This window comes from Alosa pseudoharengus, unplaced genomic scaffold (genome assembly GCF_046254945.1).
Source record: "Alosa pseudoharengus isolate Yale_2024_CS ecotype anadromous, Long Island Sound unplaced genomic scaffold, YU_APseudo_1.1 YU_APseudo_1.1_scf_1, whole genome shotgun sequence".
Classification (NCBI taxonomy): domain Eukaryota; kingdom Metazoa; phylum Chordata; class Actinopteri; order Clupeiformes; family Clupeidae; genus Alosa; species Alosa pseudoharengus.
In genome coordinates this window covers 59,458,920-59,480,132 of record NW_027468564.1, presented here as the reverse complement: position 1 = coordinate 59,480,132, position 21,213 = coordinate 59,458,920, and the positions used below count along the sequence as shown (strand labels likewise).

Sequence of the window (21,213 nt, the reverse complement as noted above, 5' to 3'; positions counted from 1 at the left end):
AGTGAATATTTACTGAAAACATTGGTTATGACCAATACATTCTCTACACCTGATCGAGATGGTTCCAGTACAGTAAAATCCATAGCAAGCACCTCATGTGGCCGCGAGGCCAGCAGATGCCCCATAAAGCTACGTGCAGGGGGTTTAGTGTCCTTGGCAGCCTGACAGCGCTCACATTCAAGGCACCAACGGACTACATCATTGGACATACCCGGCCAATAGCACCGTCTCCTAGCCAGCTCTAGGGTGCGTTCGGTGCCCTGGTGACCATGTTCATGGTGCAACTGGGTCAAGACATCTGTTCTAAGACTGGCAGGGAGAAGAAGCTGAAAACACTCTTCCGCCCCTGCTGGACGGAATACCTTACGGTACATGACACCTTCCCTCTCCACTAACCGGTCCCACTGGCGCAGGAGGACTAATGCGGACTTAGACATGCGTCTCTGCTCATCAGGGCTAGGTCGCACTTTCTTTCTCCAATATATTAAAACCTCTTGGAATATTGGGTCAGTTTCCTGCATGGAACGCACCTCAAAGATGTTATGCCCGGGCAATGCTGTAATAGCTGCCTGGGCAACTTGGGTAACTGGCTGGGACTCCAAAGCCTGTTGTAAAGAGGCCGGCAGAACTGTGCCCTGAACAAAGTCTGCGGGTCCAAGAGGGTCTGGGGGATGTTGTCGGGAAAGAGCATCCGCATTACGATTCTGCCTTCCAGAGCGGTATTTCACCTCAAAGTCAAACGAGGCCAGCTGCGCAGCCCAACGCTGCTCCAAAGCTCCCAGTTTTGCAGAGGACAGGTGGCTCAAGGGGTTGTTATCAGTGTAAACCACACAGCGATGACCTAGCAAGTACTCCCTAAACTTTTCAGTCATGGCCCACTTGAGCGCAAGAAACTCCAACTTCATGGAGCTGTAGTTCGACATATTGCGCTCAGTGGGCCTCAGACCCCGGCTGGCATACGCAATGGGACGCACTTTCCCCCCTTGTTCTTGGGAATGGACTGCCCCCAATCCGCTATAGCTCGCATCCACCTCTAAAATAAAAGGCAAGCTGAAATCAGCATATGCGAGGACGGAAGCCGTGGTAAGTCTTTTTTTTAGTTCCTCAAAGCTTTGCTGGCATGCTTCTGACCATTGGGATGCAACGTTCTGGCCTGAACCCCGTTTGGACTTGGTACCGCCCAGCGATGCCACCAACCTATGAAGGGGGGCAGCCAACTGGGCAAACCCCTCCACAAACCGGCGGTAATAGCTGGCAAATCCCAAAAATGAACGCACCTCGGAGACAGTGGTGGGACAGCGCCAGTTGGCCACTGCCTCGATCTTTTTAGGATACGTAGCAACCCCCCGACTAGAAATGACATGGCCTAGATAACCAACCTCCTGTTTAAATAAGGCGCATTTGCTCAACTTGGCCTTAAGGCCTTCTCGCTGTAAACGCCCCAGGACAAGTTCCAAGCGTTCCAGGTGTTGAGAAACCGAAGAGGAAAATATGACAATGTCATCTAGGTACAGTAGTAATGTCTGACATTGCTGGTCCCCAAAAAGCCGCTCCATTAACCTTTGAAAGGTTGCAGGAGCATTACAGAGCCCAAATGGCATGCGAGTCCACTCAAAAAGGCCAAAAGGTGTACAAAAAGCCGTTTTGGCACGATCACCTGCATCCACGGGAACCTGGTTATACCCGCTGGCTAAATCCATGGTGGAGAACCAGCGGGCTCCTGCCAATGCATCAAGAGACTCCTCGATGCGGGGGAGGGGAAACGCATCCTTACGAGTTTTAGCGTTCAGCTGGCGGTAGTCAACACACATGCGCAGAGTACCGTCCTTCTTCCGCACCAAAACTATTGGGGAAGCATAGGGGCTACTACTCTCAGTTATAATCTGTGCTTCCAGCAATTGATTGATATGAGCCTTAGCCAACTCGTACTCAGATGGTAGAATGCGCCGGTGTCGCTGTCGGACCGGGGTATCATCGACCAGTGGGATATTATGGGAAATGAGGTTGGTGCAACCCAAGTCTCCCTCATAGGAGGCGAAAACTCCACTAAACCTATGCAGCAGGGCTCTGACCTGATTTTGATCTGACACGGGCAAGCTGGAGAGGTCTGTTTCCTCAATCTGATCACTCACAGAAGGTGCAACTGTTTGAGAAACAACAGTCGCAGTCACCGTGTTAACCTCAGTTATGCTCGCTGGCAGGCTAACCACTTGCACACAGCACAGGCTACCTAACTCAGTACGAGGGTAAAGCAGAACATCTTCAGAACTCACATTGACTACTGGTATGTAGCCAGTGCTACGAGTCACACTGGCCAAAGATGGAGAAGCCAATAAACCAGCCGGTAGTCCCTTATCAGTAGGCTCAAACAAGGCAGGCGAGTTAGAAAATTGTGCTTAACAAGTAGCTGCTACCATTACCATAGTGCCACCTGGAATCCGATAAGTGCGGTCGCCACGAACTTTGACCATCCCCGGCTTTATTGGACGACTTTCCGCATGATGACACCACTGCAAGGCTTCGACAACAGAGCTGTGGGCCTGAGAGACAGAGGGCAGGTTGAAAAGAGCAGGGCCATGCTGACCAAATAGTTCATGGTAGCATCTACTCAGTATATTCATGCCAATCACTCCTGGTGCATGGGAACCTCCCCCGTCAGGCGGATCCCTAACAACGAGCACCCCGCACTGTGGTATTGACTTCCCACAAAGCTTCACATCCAATTCTAAGAAGCCAACATAAGGGATTGCAAGTCCATTGGCTGCCCGGAGCTGCAACCATTGACAAGAGCGGAGTCTATCTGAACCCCACGGCTCAAAGTGGTTAACAAAGAAGGCTTCAGTAATCGTAGACACCATGGACCCAGTGTCTATCAAGCAGGGTACAGAAACCCCACCAATAAGTACATTCAAATATGGACAAGACGACATTAAACAAGACTTGACAAATGAAGCACTTGAGCCAGCCGGTCCCCCACCTGAACTTTGGCCCTGCAGTTCGGCGGGTGCTAGTTTTCCGTCGCCGAGCGATGGGAAGACTGTCTATTAGACCTAGAGTGTGCTGCCAAGGAGGCCTGACCATGAGGGACCCGTTCTCCCTCACAATCTTGGGCATAATGCCCAGGCTGCTGGCACCGTCGGCATATGATGGTACTGCCACGAGGCCTGTTCCGAGGCCCTTGTAGCAAGGCAACACTCTGTGAGAGCTGATTTAACTGCTCCTGTTGGCGCTTCAAAATGTCCTTTAACTCCGACAACTCAGACCCATGGGAAGAGTTGCCAGGCATATTCCTAGACCCTCCTTGCACTGCATACTGAACGCCCAGTAAAGATGGAACTGACTGGCTACGCCCCCTCGCACTTCCTGGCATTCCTTCCCGCTCCCACCTTAAAGCCTCTGCTCTGATTTCTAGCACGGTCATGGTCGGCTGGCGTCGTATGAGTTGCTTAAGTTCTCTGCGCAAGGACCCATCAATAACATGTTCAGAAAATTGATCACGCAACAAAACCTCAGCATTAACTATTCCATCAGGTGCACACTGTTTAATTCTTTCCATGAGACTCATCAAAGCTAAAGAGAACTCCAGTAATGTTTCACCATCCTGCTGCTTTCTAGAAAAGAAAGCCTCTTGCAGGGCTACGTAGGACTGGGAGCACCCATACAATTCCCGTAGGATAGTCATGATCTTTTCAGGATCATTCCTTTCAGAATTTGGGCGGTACTTAATCTCTTCTCTGGCTTCACCTTCCAGGTGGTCAAAGAGGAAAAAGGCTTGATCAATGGCAGAAAGGTGGCGAGCCCGCATACAGGCCTGCACCTCTTCGATCCATTCATCTATGCTAATCCCTGACCTACCACTAAACATTGGACACTTTCTGTCACGAGGCACAAAAACCAGTCTTTCTGTTACAGAAAGGCCAGTACTGGTAGGGCGAGGTTGATCTGTTGGTACCTGAGGTGCAGGAGTTGTTGGTTGCCGTTTCAATCTCTCATTTTCTGCTCTAAGCTGTGTTATCCGCATCTCTTAGCTCTTGTAACTCTTCCTCCATGACCGTGAAAAAGAAAAAGTTTGACTTACTGTGAAATGGTTGGGACCTGATACACTGCCAGAAGAACAAGACGGCCGAACGCACAGGTGATCAGACCAGGCCCACTGCTGTTTTGCCAGACACAGACACAGAGTTAATCAAGACGCCTGAATCAAAATAGCTCTTACACCGACAACCTAAACAAAGGAACAAACTTAGAAAATACAATCAAAATATTGTAACACACGTCTCGGTTACTTAGGAAGTATATCCTGCCGAAACTACGCCAGATTGTAGTAGTAGCAATGTGTAACGCCAGACTACGCCACCCTAGGACTTGCACCCAGAGAAGTATACCTAGATTTTACTCAAATTTAGACCAAAAGCTCACAAGCTCGTTACTAACTGCAACAGAGACGTGGTTCCAATAATAAGTTATGTTTTATTAAATACATATTGTATGTTCTCACAACAGATAGACAAGACACTTTCACTCACACCATATAGATGACAAGGGAGGGTAGAGAGACAGTGCTGAGGCTTACCAGCAGGGGGACCAGATATCACAAGTCAAGGGGGGGGGAATCCCAAATAGAACACTCACACGTGTTTACACACACACGGCAACACAAAGGCTAAGACAGCATACCTCAAGATGCACACGTGAGTACTGCACACAGTAGGAGGACACCACCACCTGGAGGATAGGACTGTCTTCCCTGCCTTGGGGCCTCAGCACCTGGAAAAAGGAGAACAGGGGGAATGAGTAGATGGGTGAGGATTATACTCACATATGCACAAACAGACAAAAACACAACACATGCGAGCAGGTGTGGTAGGCCGACTAGAAGGATCACTGGTGATCCGCAGCAGTATACTAAAAGGCCTCCCACCAATGTGTAACACAGAAAAAGGAAAATAATAAACAAAATAGAAAACTGAACTAGTTATAGGCCAGCTACAAGGATCACTGGTGATCCACAGCAGTATAGAGAAGGCCTCCCACCAATGTTCAACACAAAGACATGAAAATAAACAAATACAAACAAGAACTAGCTACAGGCCAGCTACAAGGATCACTGGTGAGCCACAGCAGTATAGAAAAGGCCTCCCACCAACGTTCAACACGAAGACATGAAAACCCCAAAAGAAGACAGACAGGAACAAAACAACACGAGTATGAAAGCTAAAGCTAAGAGGGTCTTAACACCAGCATTTAGCAGATCTCAGCTATGCTACACAAGGCCTATACCTGTTTCTAACCCCAAAAAAATAGACAGACAAACAATAGAAAAAAAAACAATAATAAACCACACACCAAACAATAAATCACACCAGCACGCTACATGCACACCGTCATACTCATTCACACACACACACACAAACAATCAATAGACACAACAAGAGACACAACAAGAGACAAGGCACTTAGCCCATTAAAATGCGTTGTCGGCGTCTTCACGGCCAAAATAGGCGAAGCACTGGTCTTGGAGAAAAGCGTGGCAAAACAGCAGCGGTCACTAGCCCCAAACTCACGGTATCTACGAAGCATAATCAGATAACAGTTAGAGCCAGCCATAAAGCAGAAAGTGAGAAGGCAGAATCCAAGGTGGCTACCTACCAGGAAATCAGCTGTTTCCCCTTCAAATCAGACACTCAGCTGGGCACCAGCGAGTTCTTTAGTTTAGAAGATCACCTCGACAAAACGTAATGCAAGCACTCCACCGGTACAAACCACCGCACCAATTACTGCCAGCAACAGGTAGAAGTGCTACAAAGCCATACATAACAAGAATAAGTGATCACAATACTACTAATAAAACCAAGCGAGTAGGAGATAGTGTAAAAAGAGTAGACATACCGACAAGCAGGTAGACGGGACGTAGCAGGAAGTAACGAGGAACTGACGAGAAATGAGGAACCGGGGCGTTTCCACAACAAACATTGTGTTCAATTTTATACTGCGGCTATGCAAGCCCATTGGCTGTGCGTGCCTCGGTCGTTACGCAGGGCTCTGTCCATGCGTTCCACCACACTATCATATAGGTTACTGTATATTAGTTGGCTTGTGCATGAATATGACTTGATGTTTTGTAGCCTACATTTCCGTCAGTCTACAGTCTTTTAGAACATCTTTACCATGATAACCTTACCCAGATAGAACCCTTTCTACTCTCTACTTTGAGAGACCAACCACCACTCATGCCATCGATGTTGAATTTTGGTAACTGGTAACGGAAACTGATCAATCTGACCAACAATTAGCCTAACATTGATTTGACATCATCAATCATTCATTTACATTTAAGTTGCGCTATTTGTTATTATAATCACAGCACGGCCTTACGTTATCATTAGCATATCATTACATTATCGCAATTAATAAGTCATCATAATCATCATCGTCAGCATGGCATGTCACACATAGCCTACCTGCTCCACCACTGAGTTCTTATATCATAGCCTCAACTAGGATCCACCACCTGCTGCTCACTGTCCCTTGCTCTGTATGGTTGCTTACATCCTCGTTCAAACTCAACGGACTTCAACATGTTGCTGACATATGCTAGCCTACTTGCAATATTGTATTTTTGAAGCTTCTACATTGGTGTTACTTTTGCACTATTGTCACTACCGGGACCCGCCGCAATTTCGTGTAGGCAACTTCGATTAACTTTTGATGCCTCACAAAATCCTGGCTCTGAGCCAAAATGCGAGGGGTGGGGCCTGACGTGAGCTTTTATTGGATCAGTCGAGTGTCAATATGGAAATGTAACCAATGGGCCACTGATTGTCCTTCCTTTGGGCCGACTGTTGGCCAAAATGATCAAATTATATATATATAGCCTATTCTATCGGCCCAAAAGGTGCGTTGGCCCACCGGGAAAATGCCCGGTATGCCAGATGGCCAGTCCGCCCATGATTGTGGCTACGATAGATGGAAGTGATGTTTTAACAGCATTAATAATATCTAGGCTATTTGCCAACTAACCTACTTGCTGTAATGTTAGATTTGTTGTGACAAACAGTTGCTATAGGGAAAGAAACCGCATGCTTTCACTCCTCTGTGCCATGCTGACTAGAAGCGGTCAGCAGGTAAGAGGGGGTCAAAAAATATATGTAAGAGCAGAGGAGTACCGTGTTCGAAAGCCCGAGAGTTCATGTATCCACAGCTGCAGAAATTAGCAGAACACCTGCAGCCACCATCGCCCTTATGAAAATTAGCCATGGTTTTACTATGATAAAATAACTGATTTTTAAAAAATAAAACGTAAAAATAAAGATTTTTCCGTTTCATGTTTTTTTGGGTAATCATGGTTTTTGGGTAACTATGATAGCCATGGTTTATCACTATGGTTGATAAAAAAAAAAGCACCATGCCCCGTGAAAAAAGCACCATGCCCCGTATGAGGATTGAACTCACAACTTTCTGATTATGATACTGACACTCTACCTACTGCGCTGACAATGCTTCAGTATGTAGAGCTCATGGTTTATCACTATAATTTTATCATGGTTTCAGAAGGTATAAACCACACTGCAAAAAGTGATATCTTACTAAGTGGATTAAGAAAATGTATTTTAAGATTTAAGACAATTTGTCTTAAATCTTCAATCTAATTTTAAATTAAAGTTAATTTTCTTAATCCATTGGTAGATATATTTACTTGTTCTTTATGTCTTAATTTAAGAAGATTTTGACTTATTTCAAGTCAAATAATCTTACAAGAAAGCTCAAAGTAAGTATATTTATACTAAAACAGTACTAACTATTTTTATCTTAATATACAATTAGCAAGATATCACTTTTTGCAGTGCATGGATTTCCTCAGAAGGTATAAACCATGGTTTTCTTCAGAAGGTATAAACCATGGTTTTCCTCAGAAGGCATAAACCATGGATTTCTTCAGAAGGCATAAACCATGGTTTTTCCTTACCCAACTTTGTAACATCATCGAGTGTTAAAAAACATAGTAGTTACACGGTTTCCATGTTAATACCATAGTAGTACCACAGTCACCATGAAGTGCGGATAGGGGAACCATGGTGGTACCAAAGCTACTATGTATAAACCATAGTAGTACTATGGTTAAGAGCACCATGATCATCATCACCATGGGGTACCATGGTAAAACCATAGTTACTGCATTAAAACCATAGGAAACCATAGTGAATTTTCGTAAGGGCGAAGTCAACGGCACTAATGGCTCTCAAGTCTCACGAATCGACTGTGTGAGACACGTACTGTATCTTTGCTTCCTCCTATGTAATGCTACAATTGGATTATTAAGTACAAGTTGATCTGAAGAAGGAATCCATTCATTTTGTAGGCTACCGTTTGCTGGTTAGCCTACACATGCAGATAACCTGATAGGCTATGCGTAGCGTTTCAACGTGGAACAATGCTCTGCATTAAAACAAGCTAAGTTCAAATTCACGTTGGCATGGAATGTTTTATTTGTCAAAGAATAATTGAACGACCAAACTCATTTAAACTAGCCTACTAGACACGCCTGTTAGAGCCTGACTGAAACTAACTTGAACAAAGACAGAACTGAGAAGGAGGGGATAATAACCTGCTGTTAAATACAAATGTTGATGGATTGCCTTTGTATTATCAATGTATTACTTGACGTGGCTAACAAGCCATATCCCCACTTGTAACGTTGAGCTGCCCGGCTTCAGTGTAGCTCGTTTGGACAGACTGTAAACTTTCTGGCAAAAAGAAGGGAGGTGGACTGGTGCTGTATATTAACAATAGATGGTGCAATCCTGGACATGTTACAGTGAAGTTATTAGCGGTTAGTCTCCGTCCATACTACATGCCGAGGGAGTTCTCGCACGCAATTGCTGTCTGTGTTTACGTTCCACCTCGAGCTCTCCCGGATGTGCGTGTGACGTCATCCACTCCACAATCGCAAGGCTTCAAACCCAACACACTGACGCCTTTTTTGTGATCTCTGGTGACTTCAATCACATAACACTGGATTCCACACTCACGAATTTCTACCAGTATGTTGACTGCCCTACAAGGAAAAACAGGACAATAGACCTCATGTATGCAAACGTGAGGGATGCATACAGTGCAAACCCCCTCCCCCCACTGGGAAAGTCAGACCACAACCTCATTCATCTCCAGCCAATGTACAAGCCCAAAGTACAGAGGCTACCAGTTGCCACACGCACCTTCAGGAAGTGGACACATGAAGCAGATGAGGCTCTGAGAGACTGCTTCGAGTGCACTGACTGGAGTGTGTTACAGAATGGAGAGGACTTAGAGGAGGTCACACAGTGCACAACTGACTACCTGAACTTCTGCATGGACATTGTTGTTCCCACCAGAACTGTACGCTGCTTTCCCAACAACAAGCCTTGGATAACCAGCGATGTCAAGACCCTTCTTAACAGGAAAAAGATGGCGTTCAGAGAGGGGGACATGGCAGAGCTGAGGCGCGTGCAAGGGGAACTCAAATTCAAGCTGAATGAAGCTAAGGAGGACTACAGAAGGAAGGTGGAACAGAAGTTGCAGGAAAACAACTTGAAGGAGACATAGGACTGCATGAAGGTTATCACTGGCCTGAAGAAGAACAGCAGCTCTGTGGAGGGGGACCTGGACAGGGCGAACCAGTTGAACCACTTCTACAACAGGTTTGACTGCCCTGCTCCAGCTCCAATGGCGGTGGTCTGTCCACCATCCCCCACCCCCACACCCCCTCAATACCAGTGCAACACTCACCTCCATCATCACAGGCTATTGTACCCCCACCATCACTGGATTTTGCACCCCTCCCCCACATGGCGATCACGAACAATGAGGTGACAACGACCTCAGTCAACAGCCATCAGACACACAGATCCCAGATGCACCCCTCCCCCTCCCCTTACACCCCTCACCATTACAACAGATCAAGTGACAGTCCAACTAAAGAAATTGCGCAGCAATAAAGCAGCAGGGCCTGACAGACTGTGTCCAAGGCTACTCAAGGCCTGTGCTGCTGAACTGGGGGAGCCACTGAAGCACATCTTCAATTTGAGCCTACGCCTTGGACAAGTTTCAACACTGTGGAAGACATCATGTCTTACCCCTGTCCCTAAGAAGCCACACCCTAGTGAGCTTAATGACTACAGACCTGTCGCTCTTACATCACATGTGATGAAGACAATGGAGCGATTGGTTTTAGGTATGCTCAGACCCTAGGTACGCCATGCACTAGACCCGTTACAGTTTGCATACCAGGAGAAAGTGGGCGTGGACGATGCCATCACTTATCTTCTACACAGGACACATTCCCACCTAGACAAGGGGAAAAGTGCTGTGAGAATCATGTTCTTTGATTTCTCAAGTGCTTTTAACACCATCCAACCCCTCAGATTGGGAGACAAGCTCTTGCAGATGGGTGTGGACGCTCACCTGGTAACCTGGATTACAGATTACCTGACCGAGCGACCACAGTTCGTCAGACTGAAGAACTGTTTCTCTGACACTGTGATCAGCAGCACCGGAGCGGCACAGGGAACTGTGCTCTCTCCAGTCCTGTTCACCCTGTACACATCTGACTTCTGCTACAACACCGAGTCATGCCACATGCAGAAGTTTTCTGATGATACTGCAATTGTGGGGTGTATCAGGAACGGGCAGGAGGAGGAGTACAGGAGCCTGGTGGAGGACTTTGTGCAATGGAGCAAACTCAATCATCTTCAACTCAACACTTCAAAGACCAAGGAGATGGTGGTGGATTTCCGCAGGTCTAAACCCACTCTGCTACCAGTCTACATTGATGGGGTCAATGTGGAGGTGGTTAGCACCTACAAGTATCTGGGTCTCCACCTGGACAATTAACTGGACTGGTCAGGCAACACTGATGCACTCTACAAGAAAGGGCAGAGCAGGCTGTACTTCCTGAGGAGGCTGCGGTCCTTCAATGTGTGCAGCAAGCTCCTCAGGATGTTCTACCAATCTGTTGTTGCCAGCGTCCTATTCTATGCAGTAGTATGTTGGGCAGGAAGCACAAGGAAGAAGGATGCGGGGCGAATTGACAGGCTGGTAAGGAAAGCTGGCTCTGTAGTGGGAGCTGAACTGGAGTGCATCACTTCACTATCTGACAAAAGGACCCTGAACAAACTGATCAAAATCTTGGACAATGAGTGTCACCCACTCCACAGCACTATTTTTAAGCAGAAGAGCCTGATCAGCTGGAGACTTCGCTCACTGCCTTGCACAACAGACAGACTGAGAAAGTCATTTGTCCCCAGGGCCATTGAACTGTTCAATGCTTCACTTAAGTGAAGAGGAGAGATAGACTTCTCTGCATAGTCTGTCTGCCTCTTCACCCCCTCCATGTTTGGATACTGTCTGTCCACTAGCCACTTTTACCACTGTCTTTCTGCCTCACTGTTTGCGTGCTATATTAGCACATTAGCACATATGCATAACCCCTCCCTCCATGCCACAGCCGAACTGTGGCCACACTTATACCTTTTCTTAAAATAGTTAAATATATATATATATATATAGACTTTACTTTATTTCTGCATTGTTGCACTGTTGGACTTACTCATTTGCACTATCACCATGACCACTATCACCATTGCACTATCACCATGACACTCATTCACACAGCACCTTACCTTACGTTACTATGCACAGAGAATCACAGGCTCAGTCCCTGCCTCAGTCATTGCAAGCGCCTCGGATTGATTAATCACCACTATGTGGATACTGTTTTTAGAATTGATTTAGATTAAGTGTTAGTTAGTATAATTTGTATTTTAGTATATTTAGCATATTCTTTATCTTCTACTGTCCTTATTGCTTAGTTGTGTTTTTATATTTTATACTTTAATTACTCTTTCTGCTGTTAAAATAATGTGTTTGTGTTGTCTGTATGCTGCTGAGACCTTGAATTTCCCCTGGGGATCAATAAAGTATCTATCTATCTATCTATCTATCTATCTATCTACTTTCTGGAACAATTGGCAAAAGCATTCACCCGTAACAGCCAATCGAAATTGGTGGCGAAGCCGCCAAACAGGAAGTGACCTTATATCCCAACCAATCTTGGGTTGTTTGACATGAAACTTACGGTGACTGCTTATAGTTATATGTCTTAAATTTCCCCTTGGGGATGAATAAAGTATCTATCTATCTCTATCTATCTGTCTGATAGTTATATGTCTTATGTGCCCCTGCAGCTACCACTTTACACATACACATAGGCACACACACTATCCACACTAATGCATATCATGTTTGCCAACCCCTTTCAACACCCTAACCCTAACCTAAATGTGAATCACAGATCATTCTACCCAATCATTAATAATACGTCCTTGTGTTTGTCAACTGTCTTGTCTAGTCCTGTCTTGTCAGGTCTGTTATCATCCTATCTCACGTCCCTCTGTTGTCAGTCTGTCACCTTGTCGCTTTTTATGTGTTAGTGTTACACTCTGTACGTGGTGCTAATCTCCCCTCCCCTTATTTGGATACAGTGTCTCACTAAAACAGGGTGGATGGTTATGGTAGGACAATAATAGTAAATGCACTGTATATAAATCTAAGTTTGAATTCAATTCATTTTTTTTCTTCAAAATTCTACACATAATACCCCATAAATACAACTTTAAAAAAAAGTTTGTTTTAGATTTGTGCAAATGTATTAAAAATAAAAAACAAAGAAATCACGTGTAGATAAGTATTCACAGTCTTTGCAATCAAGCTCAAAATTGAGCTCAGGTACATTCTGTTCCCACTTAATTGGAGTCCACCTGTGGTAAATTCAGTTGATATAGATTTGATACATTTGGAGAGGATGACAGATCTCTTCTATGCAGCTCTGGCCAATGCTATAATAGGAAGTTTCAGATTGAGATGAGGAAGTAGGTATATAAAGCTCTACATTTTACTCAGATGCTCAGTTCTGTTTTGACATGTTGTTCTCTGATTGGCAAATACTACATGATGACCACATTAGCCAGGACCCTCTACTGGTTTGCCACACTCTTGCATGATCTGACACCAGCTTAGCAGAAAAAAACTGAATAAAGCTAGGGCTCTAAAGCATGACCTCTTGGACTTGTCCGCATGTTCAGTTTCCAAGGGTTTGACTGCACTGAGAGGAGGAACGTCACAAACACATTTGAAACCTCAAAAGAAAAGTTTTAGAAGAATGCCTCTCAGCAAAGGTTGTATACATCAAGCACAATTTAATTTGATCACACTTTTCCATCTCTACATGGAAATATATGAACACTTGGTTACAAAACTTACGGCTCTCACACACAGCATCCCGTTCACTTTACATGAGCTTACGTCATCCGTTGCCGAACTGAATTGTGGGTCTGTTGCATCGTGTTGCTCCCGTCACTCCCGTTGAGAAGTTCAACTTTTGCTGCACCGACGGACAGCACTGGCCAATCAAGCCAATCGACGGACGGCACCAGCCAATCAAATTACGGTTATACCTTAAGTCATTTGCATAGCTACCGTCGGGAACACCCACTGGCATGCGTTGACGGAACGCAACTGTGTGTGGGAGCCGTTAGTTTGCTTAGCAGCTAGTTCACTTTCGAGGCATTCTATCATCATGTTTGCATAAGATGGACTTATTTAGGTTAGAGAGCTTTTTTAATGATGAAATAATGCCTATTTCAATCCTGTGTGAACTGACTTATTGTGGTATACTAAAACAAAACGATAAAATCAAGGAAGCAATGTAAAAAATAAAGGATGATAACAGTTGATATGTATACAAGAGACAGGGAAGGGGTTTGACTATGTAAGAGAAGTGGTAACAATTTCAAGAAAAGAACCAAAGAAGAGGAACTCCCTGTTCAGTCATGTCAGGCAGAAAATGGAAATGAAAGCCAGAAAGTCTGTATTAAATGTGAGAGTAGGTAAACATTCATTTTATTATATCATTATAGCCATAGTGAGGCTGTTATGGAACATTTGAACATACTGTAAGTGTGATTAGAGCAGTGGTCCCCAAACTACGGCCCGCCACCTCATTTTGGGTGGCCCCCAAATCATGTCCGTGGTATAGTATCTGGCCCGCACGGGAGTACGACATCGTCAAACTATAACCTCCGTAATTTCCACCATTCATTCTCTATGGCGGGTCTTAAACACATGTAATACTCTTTTTGTCCACTGGTGGTTGTTTTGGCGCTGTTTCGCGTTTGCCATCGAAAACGGAATGAAATGTAGGCCTACCTGCAAACATGTAAGAGGCCTATGCTGACTGCATCAGTGCTCAAAGTATTCTAAAAAGTTTATCAATTCATTGTTAATAACTAACTAACTTCTATTCAAGTCATATTTCTGGGTCTTTCTGGGAAAATTATTTCTATTTTTTATTCACTCCTTCAAATGTTCATACAAATTCACAATTCACAAAGTTCTCATCAGGTGAGTGAAAGTTAGAATGGTGGTCATTTCAGATGTTTTTCCCAGCACTTTGAGTTATTTGAATTATTTGTAGGATATTACTTGTTCACAATATGAGCTGTGTATACAAAGACACAGAGTTCAGAGTTCACACATTTTGAATAAAATATACTTTTGGGACTCCCTGCTAATACTTTTGGGAATGCTAAAAAATGTTTTTATCAGTATTATTTCATTTGAGTCACATTTTACACTGATATGGCATGATTGCAACATAAACACAGCTAACAATGGTATTCAATTGCAGTAGATTAAATGTAATGGAATATTCAACTAAGATAGACTGCTGTTGGTCACAGCACTAAGCTATTTATGGTTACTGATATACTCCGAGTCTCGGGCCCTCTCTTAGAGCCAGGCATAGTGAGCTGGCCCTCGGAAGAAAAAGTTTGGGGACCACTGGATTAGAGGCACTTTTTAGCCTGGGTGCCATTCCGAACTTAGTCCCGCCACACGGGAAGTTCGGTCTGGCATTGCTCTATTGTGGTGGAAGTATGCTTGCCCTAAATCGGGCGGACCAATCAAATCAGGCTTTACGATGATGCACAGGTGAGCAACAGCGCCTGGTCTATCACGTCATCTGAGCACGCTTAGATTAGGCTTATGTTTGAAACAAAAACGCTGTGGCTAGAAGGATACATGGCTTTTAAGACCCCATATGGAAAATTCATATTATTTAATGAGGTTGTATCACTGAAAACGATTATTTCTGAAAACTTTGGCCAAAGTTGAGATGTGGGAAAACTGGTGGTTTCACTTTCATCAAGGGAAAACAGCGCTGTTGCATTGCGACATGTTCCCTCGTTCGTTTGAAATCTCTGATTGACCACCTGTTCGAGGGATTTGCAACAGCCTTTCCCAGCTGTTTAACATGTTTGTAGCATATCAGTGTTCAACAGAATTATTTTTAAAAACGAAGGGGATATACTGTAGGAGCAGAAGGATGGTTCGTGTGTTGTCTTCCTACACCTCACGGTAAGCTATTTTGTTGCTCTGATTGGTTAGGTCTATCCAATCGAGTGCAGAGGCATTCCCCCCCTGTATCGGTTGAAACACGCCCCATAATTACTGTACGTCCCAATGGAGCAGTATCAGACTCATATTCTGACTAGAATTTGAGTATGACAACGTCAGGCTAGGCACTTTTATCTGAAATACCCAATTGAAATTATTTGAGATTCCTGACCTTTTTTTGTCATTTGGAGGTCAAATCAGCACACAGACTGAAATGCCTCATGTCACAGGGTCTGTTTTCTGCATGATCAGGCTTCATCTTTCAGCCTTTTGAGGTAAAATCAGCTGTGACCCTGATATGTAAGGGATTGTTTTTGCAAAGCATCTTTGCCATGATTTTACATACGTATTTTACAGATGATTGAATACATCCATTTGACTTCCTGACTCTTTGACTTATTTTTGGACATACAAAGAGGATACGTGTGCGTCTTACTTCTAAATTCCATGGTCATTGAAAACAAGCCATAGCATGTTTTTTGCTTTGTAATGGCCCATTGATATGTACCATGGTGTTATCATCCCTGCTGAAAAAAACAGCTAGAAATCAGCTTATGCTGGTAGCTGGTTTTAGCTGGTCTTTGCTGTTTTTTTCCAGCTGTTGCTGGTCTTTGCTGGTGTAGGCTGGTTGGGCCACCAGGTGGACATGCTGGTGTGACCATCTGAAGAAGCTGGTCTTGCTGTGACCAGCCTGTCGTGTGGGATACAGCTGGTGTAAGATGGTCATGCTGGTGACCAGCCTGCCAAGCTTGACATTGTTGGTGTAAGATGGTCATGCTGGTTTGCTAGAATGGTCAACATTAGCTGGCATGGCCAGTTAAACCAGCAATGTAGACCAGCAACACCAGGTAAAATGACCAACTTGAGGTGGTACGACATGCAAAACCAGCTGAATTAACATTGGCTGCTGAGGGTATGCTTTCGCAAGAGTTTTGCTGGTATAGCAGGTCAACCACCATAGGGTGTTCAAACAAGCTGGTTAATAAGCTGGTCAACCAGCAAACCACCTTAAGCTGGTCAGGCTGTTTTCAGCAGGGATATTAAAGGAGAAATCTGGTGATTTTTCACATACAGTAGATAGTTTCTCGAGGTCATCGAGTAATGTCGGTACGAATAAAACAAAAACAATCGGTTTTACCTAGCTCGAGTTGCTAGTTCCAGCTAAAGCAGCCAGGCAGCTACAGCGCTACACTGTGAGGGCATGTCCGTGAACTAGGGCTGTAACGATATGCGATTCGAAACCGAAATCGCGACAGATCATCCTGAACCTGTCTGCAGAACCGCGACACACCCTTTCTAGTGTTTCAAGCAGCGCTTTGCAGCTTACGCGGCCGCATGAGCAACACACATCTCCCGCTTTATTACGTTGTCCAAAAATACATAAATATATCATAATTTCATATAGTACGGTGTCTTGTGTAATTCCGCTGGATTTTCTTGTAAAAATTGATTTTTTTGCATATTTTGCTAGTATAGAGTCTAAGGAACAAGATTTTTTTTGTCTTCAAATTTTCACGATCCATTTTCACACTTAGATGACATCATCATTTATATAATGCATAATTAAGACTGGGACTACTATCACTTGGGGGTCAAATGTGAGAAAACACTGGCAAAGAGGGTATTCTGCCTAATTTTTGGGTGCTGATTCTGAATATCATATTTACTTAGCTGATTTTTTAGTTTTAAACCTGCTAATTAGCATTTGCGGCCTAAAACTGGCCTCCATAGGCAACATAGAATGGGTGAATAGGGTAAAAAATGTAACTCTTTGATATTCTTATGAAACTTTACTAGTTGATTATTTATGTAGAGACAATATTTTTTTGCATTACAAGTTTTCTGAAAATATATGTTTATGCATGTAATTTAACAATATATCATTAATTATGCGCTAATTTGCATACATTTCAATTACAGACATCTGAATATTGGATAGTTAACATTGAATGAAGTGACGTTCAGGTTTGCCTTCAGAACTTTTTCTGGATTCAGAGCCTGAAAAGAATGGCTTGTTCAGTCCTAGGTTATGCCGATTTCAGTCGTCCCTTTATCTTAGAGACGGATGCATGGATTGGAGGCAGTTCTGTCACAGGAGAAGGATGGGTTACAGCGACCAATAGCCTTTGCTAGCCGGGGCTTGCGGCCAAGTGAGAGGAACATGTCAAATTATAGTGCCATGAAACTCAAACTCCTTGCAGTCAAGTGGGCAATCACAGAAAAAAATGGCAAGTATCTCCTGGGCAACACGTTCACCATGTACACTGACAACAATCCCCTCCAATACCTGCAGTCAGCGAAACTGGGCACTCTGGATTATTGCTGGGTTTCTCAGCTTGCCCTCTTTATTTCATCAAATATCATCCTGGGACAGCTAATTGCAATGGCGATACCCTTTCTAGGCTTCCCAGAAGCCCCACTAACACTTTGCGATCTGTGTCACACGGCCTGGACGTTCCCCTGCCGCTTGCCATAGCCAACATGCAAGCCTCGAGTGCACCTATCCAAGACTCTTGGATGACAGAATCTTGTATGGTGGACACCAGGCTTGGAATTTCACCATTCCGGGGGCAAGGCCACTTGGCCTTCAGTTGGGCATATTTGGTGGGGGGCACAAAGGCCACATGTCAGGGCACCAAGGCCAAAGTTAACTATAGCCTACAGTAGTAGGCTATACAAATGATCAAAGTTGTATTTAGCCTATTCACTGCAGTAGACCTGCATCACTGTATGAAACATTACAAAAACATGAAACATGACATATTACATAGAACTGTAAATCATCTGATCATCTAATATTTACAGATATATAGGCTATATATAACATTTATTTTATATTTGGCCTGTTATGTAAGAAATCATGTATTGAACAATTTAAGCACAGCTCAGCTTTAAGAAACTCAAATAGCCTAGATGCATGCTTAGCATTTTGTGATCATTAAGGCTACTTTCACAAACTCTTAGTCAGCTGTCCTCTGATTTACCAATATCTAGGCGATATTTGTAACATTTATTTTGTATTTGGCCCTTTATGAAATCATGTGGAACAATGTAAAAGCCCAAATTTGGAGACATCCATGTATGTCGAACTTTACTGCAAATTCAAAACTGGATTACTCTGGACCGGCTAACTGTACAGGGGACTGCTTTACGCCTTTGTGTTCGGTAAGGTCTCCTGTTTATTCTGATATATGGTTTGTCATGTGTTAAAAGAAGGGTTCGTAAAGTATTCCACCGAGATGAATGGGTAGGGAGATCATGGGACGCAAAACCTTCAGTATGATTAAATTGAATTATATTATTTACTTTTCTCGCGAACCGTTCAACACAGCAATTATCGACTAACATCGTTTAAAAGCTGAGAAAAAGCTCTTTCATGTGATACTTGTGATGTCTGTGTGATGAATAGGCTACTTCGCGAGTAGTTCAACTGAAAAAGGGTGAATTTGGACGCACTTTCTTTCTTGCGCTGTCACTTTCTCCACTGCGTAAAAGACTAAATTAATTTGCGCTGTGAATGCTAAGATTATTTTGACAGGCCACAGGCTAAATAAAAATCGCTATTAGTAGGACGCAAAGCAGAATATTGAAAGAAGGGGGCACCAAGGCCACCGTGGCCTGTAAACCTCTGATTTTCAAAGGGGCCTCACGGCCAATGCAAGGGGCTACGACGGCCATGGCCGTCGCGGCCGCCGTGAAATTCCTACTCTGGTGGACACCATCCCTGGTCGAACCAAAAGAGACCTGAAAGTCCTGCAAGGGACTGATCCCTGTATTTCCAGATACCTGTGGTTTTGGTGACCGGGACGACCACATACCCGTTAAGACAAGTGGAGTGAACCAAGGGAAGTCCGCAGTTGATAAAGCAGTGGTCCCAGATACAGGAAGTGGGTGGGACCTTGTACCGAGCGATCTAGGCTCCTCCTTCTAGGGATCCAGTGCTGCAGCTTTTACTGCCAAAGGTGTTGCGAGTCGAAGTGCTCACTAGCCTACACAACAACCACGGCCATCTGGGGGTGGACAGGACCACAGATTTGATATGACAGAGGTGCTACTGGCCCCAGATGTGGCATGAGGTGCAAAAGTGGTGTTCTGAGTGTGAGCACTGTGCTTGCTAAAGCAAGACAACCCATTTCTTGGGAAATATGTTAGCCACTAAGCCTTTGTAGATAATCTCCATTGACTTTACTCTCTTGGATTGAGCATAGGACAAGAGAATGTTCTGGTTATCACAAATGTTTTCTCAAAGCTTACCCAGGCCTTTCCCACCCCTGATCAGAGAGCTTCCACCGTATCTAAGATTCTAACTGAGAGATGGTTCTATGTGTATGGCGTGCCAAGGAGAATCCACTCTGATCAGGGGCGCAGCTTTGAGGGGGAGCTGTTGAAGCACCTGTGTGACACCTACATCATAACAAAGACTAGAACCGCCACTTATCCTCCAGAGGGGAATGGTCAATGTGAACGTTTCAACAGGACACTTCATGACTTGGTCAGGACCTTACCCCCTGAAAAGAAGTGTAAATGGCCCCAGTTGCTCCCTCAGCTCGTTTCGACCCACCAGGGTCATCATCAGGCCTGATAAAGACCCTGGTGGGTCGAAATGTTGCGTTATGTTTTTAGCTCAATAAATGTAGTTCTTCTGGGAGATTGCAGTGTGCGGTCCTGACACTGTACCCATATTACCACCTGGCACTCTAGTCTTTCAAGTGGGCAGTGGTAGTGTAGTGGTTAAGGAGCTAGGCTAGCGTGCAGTAGCCTGAAAGTTGTCTGTTCAATTCCCGGCTTTCACTGTTGTGCCCTTGAGCAAGGCACTTAACCCCAAGTTGCTCCGGGGACAATGTGATCCCTTGTAATATAGCTGACATACAGTATGTAAGTGACTTTGGTCAAGTAGTGTCTGCTAAATATAATGTACATGTAAACTCTTTTGCAAGAACCATTTTCACGGTCGCCACAAAATCCAGGATACATGGGTGTCTACCAAGTATTAAATTGTGGAGTGTCTTGATGGAATTGGCACACACTATAAGATCAGGCTGTATGGGGAAAAGGGCCCCCTTAAGACGTTCCACTCATAATACTGCCGGACCGCATTCAATCCCCTTCCACCTCCCACAGTCTGTTTCACATGAGTATTTAGCAGAAGTAAATATTCTCCCCGTCCCCTTCAGGCCTTGGCAGATAGGTATGCTACAAGGATGGTGAACTTTAAAGCCAGGTGTGTACTGCATGCAGAAAGGCTGACCTGCAGCGCTGGCGCACACGCCCACCCGTGGGTGGTGATCATATACGTAGCTTCCTCTCTGGGAGAACACAGCCGGTCATTTGATATTTTTGCCGCATGGGTGTTTGTGGTTGTTGTTGTTGGAAGAACATGGCTTTATTCTTAATTCTAAGACTTCATTGCTTCTCTCAAACGCCCGGCCTGTTGGCTGTGGATAACCCGTTGCTTTTAAAGAGAGCAAATGCACATGGTTTAGTGTCTGAGCAATGTTTTCCCTTGAGTTATTTGTTTTTTGTATTAGTTCAGGCTGTGAGAGGGCCATCCGTGGTTTGTCTGTTTGTTTGTACCTTATATTCTTTTGTTTCTTAATTTTGCCTACTGTTACTCAACTACCCATGCCTATGACCCCTAGTGGTGTACTGTGTTGCCTATTTGTACTATTATAGATTATTTCCAAGACAAATTTCTCTTAAGGTAGACAATAGAATGACATGGCA

General features: G+C 44.4%; 1 protein-coding gene and 1 long non-coding RNA gene across 3 annotated transcripts in view; one reads left to right on the top strand and one right to left on the bottom strand.

The window, feature by feature from the left end:
• Positions 1-21,213, top strand: part of hnrnpll (heterogeneous nuclear ribonucleoprotein L like) — a 72,408-nt gene that overhangs the window by 13,738 nt on the left and 37,457 nt on the right. The gene's annotated exons all lie outside the window — the stretch shown is intronic.
• Positions 5,493-5,927, bottom strand: LOC143116606 (uncharacterized). Of its 2 annotated transcripts, XR_012985878.1 has the most exons (3): positions 5,890-5,927; positions 5,650-5,799; positions 5,493-5,569 (listed from the first exon to the last, which is right to left on the bottom strand). It is a non-coding gene; the product is annotated as an uncharacterized LOC143116606 (long non-coding RNA). The 2 variants fall into 2 exon arrangements; XR_012985877.1 differs by lacking the exon at positions 5,890-5,927 and having other exon boundaries at positions 5,650-5,873.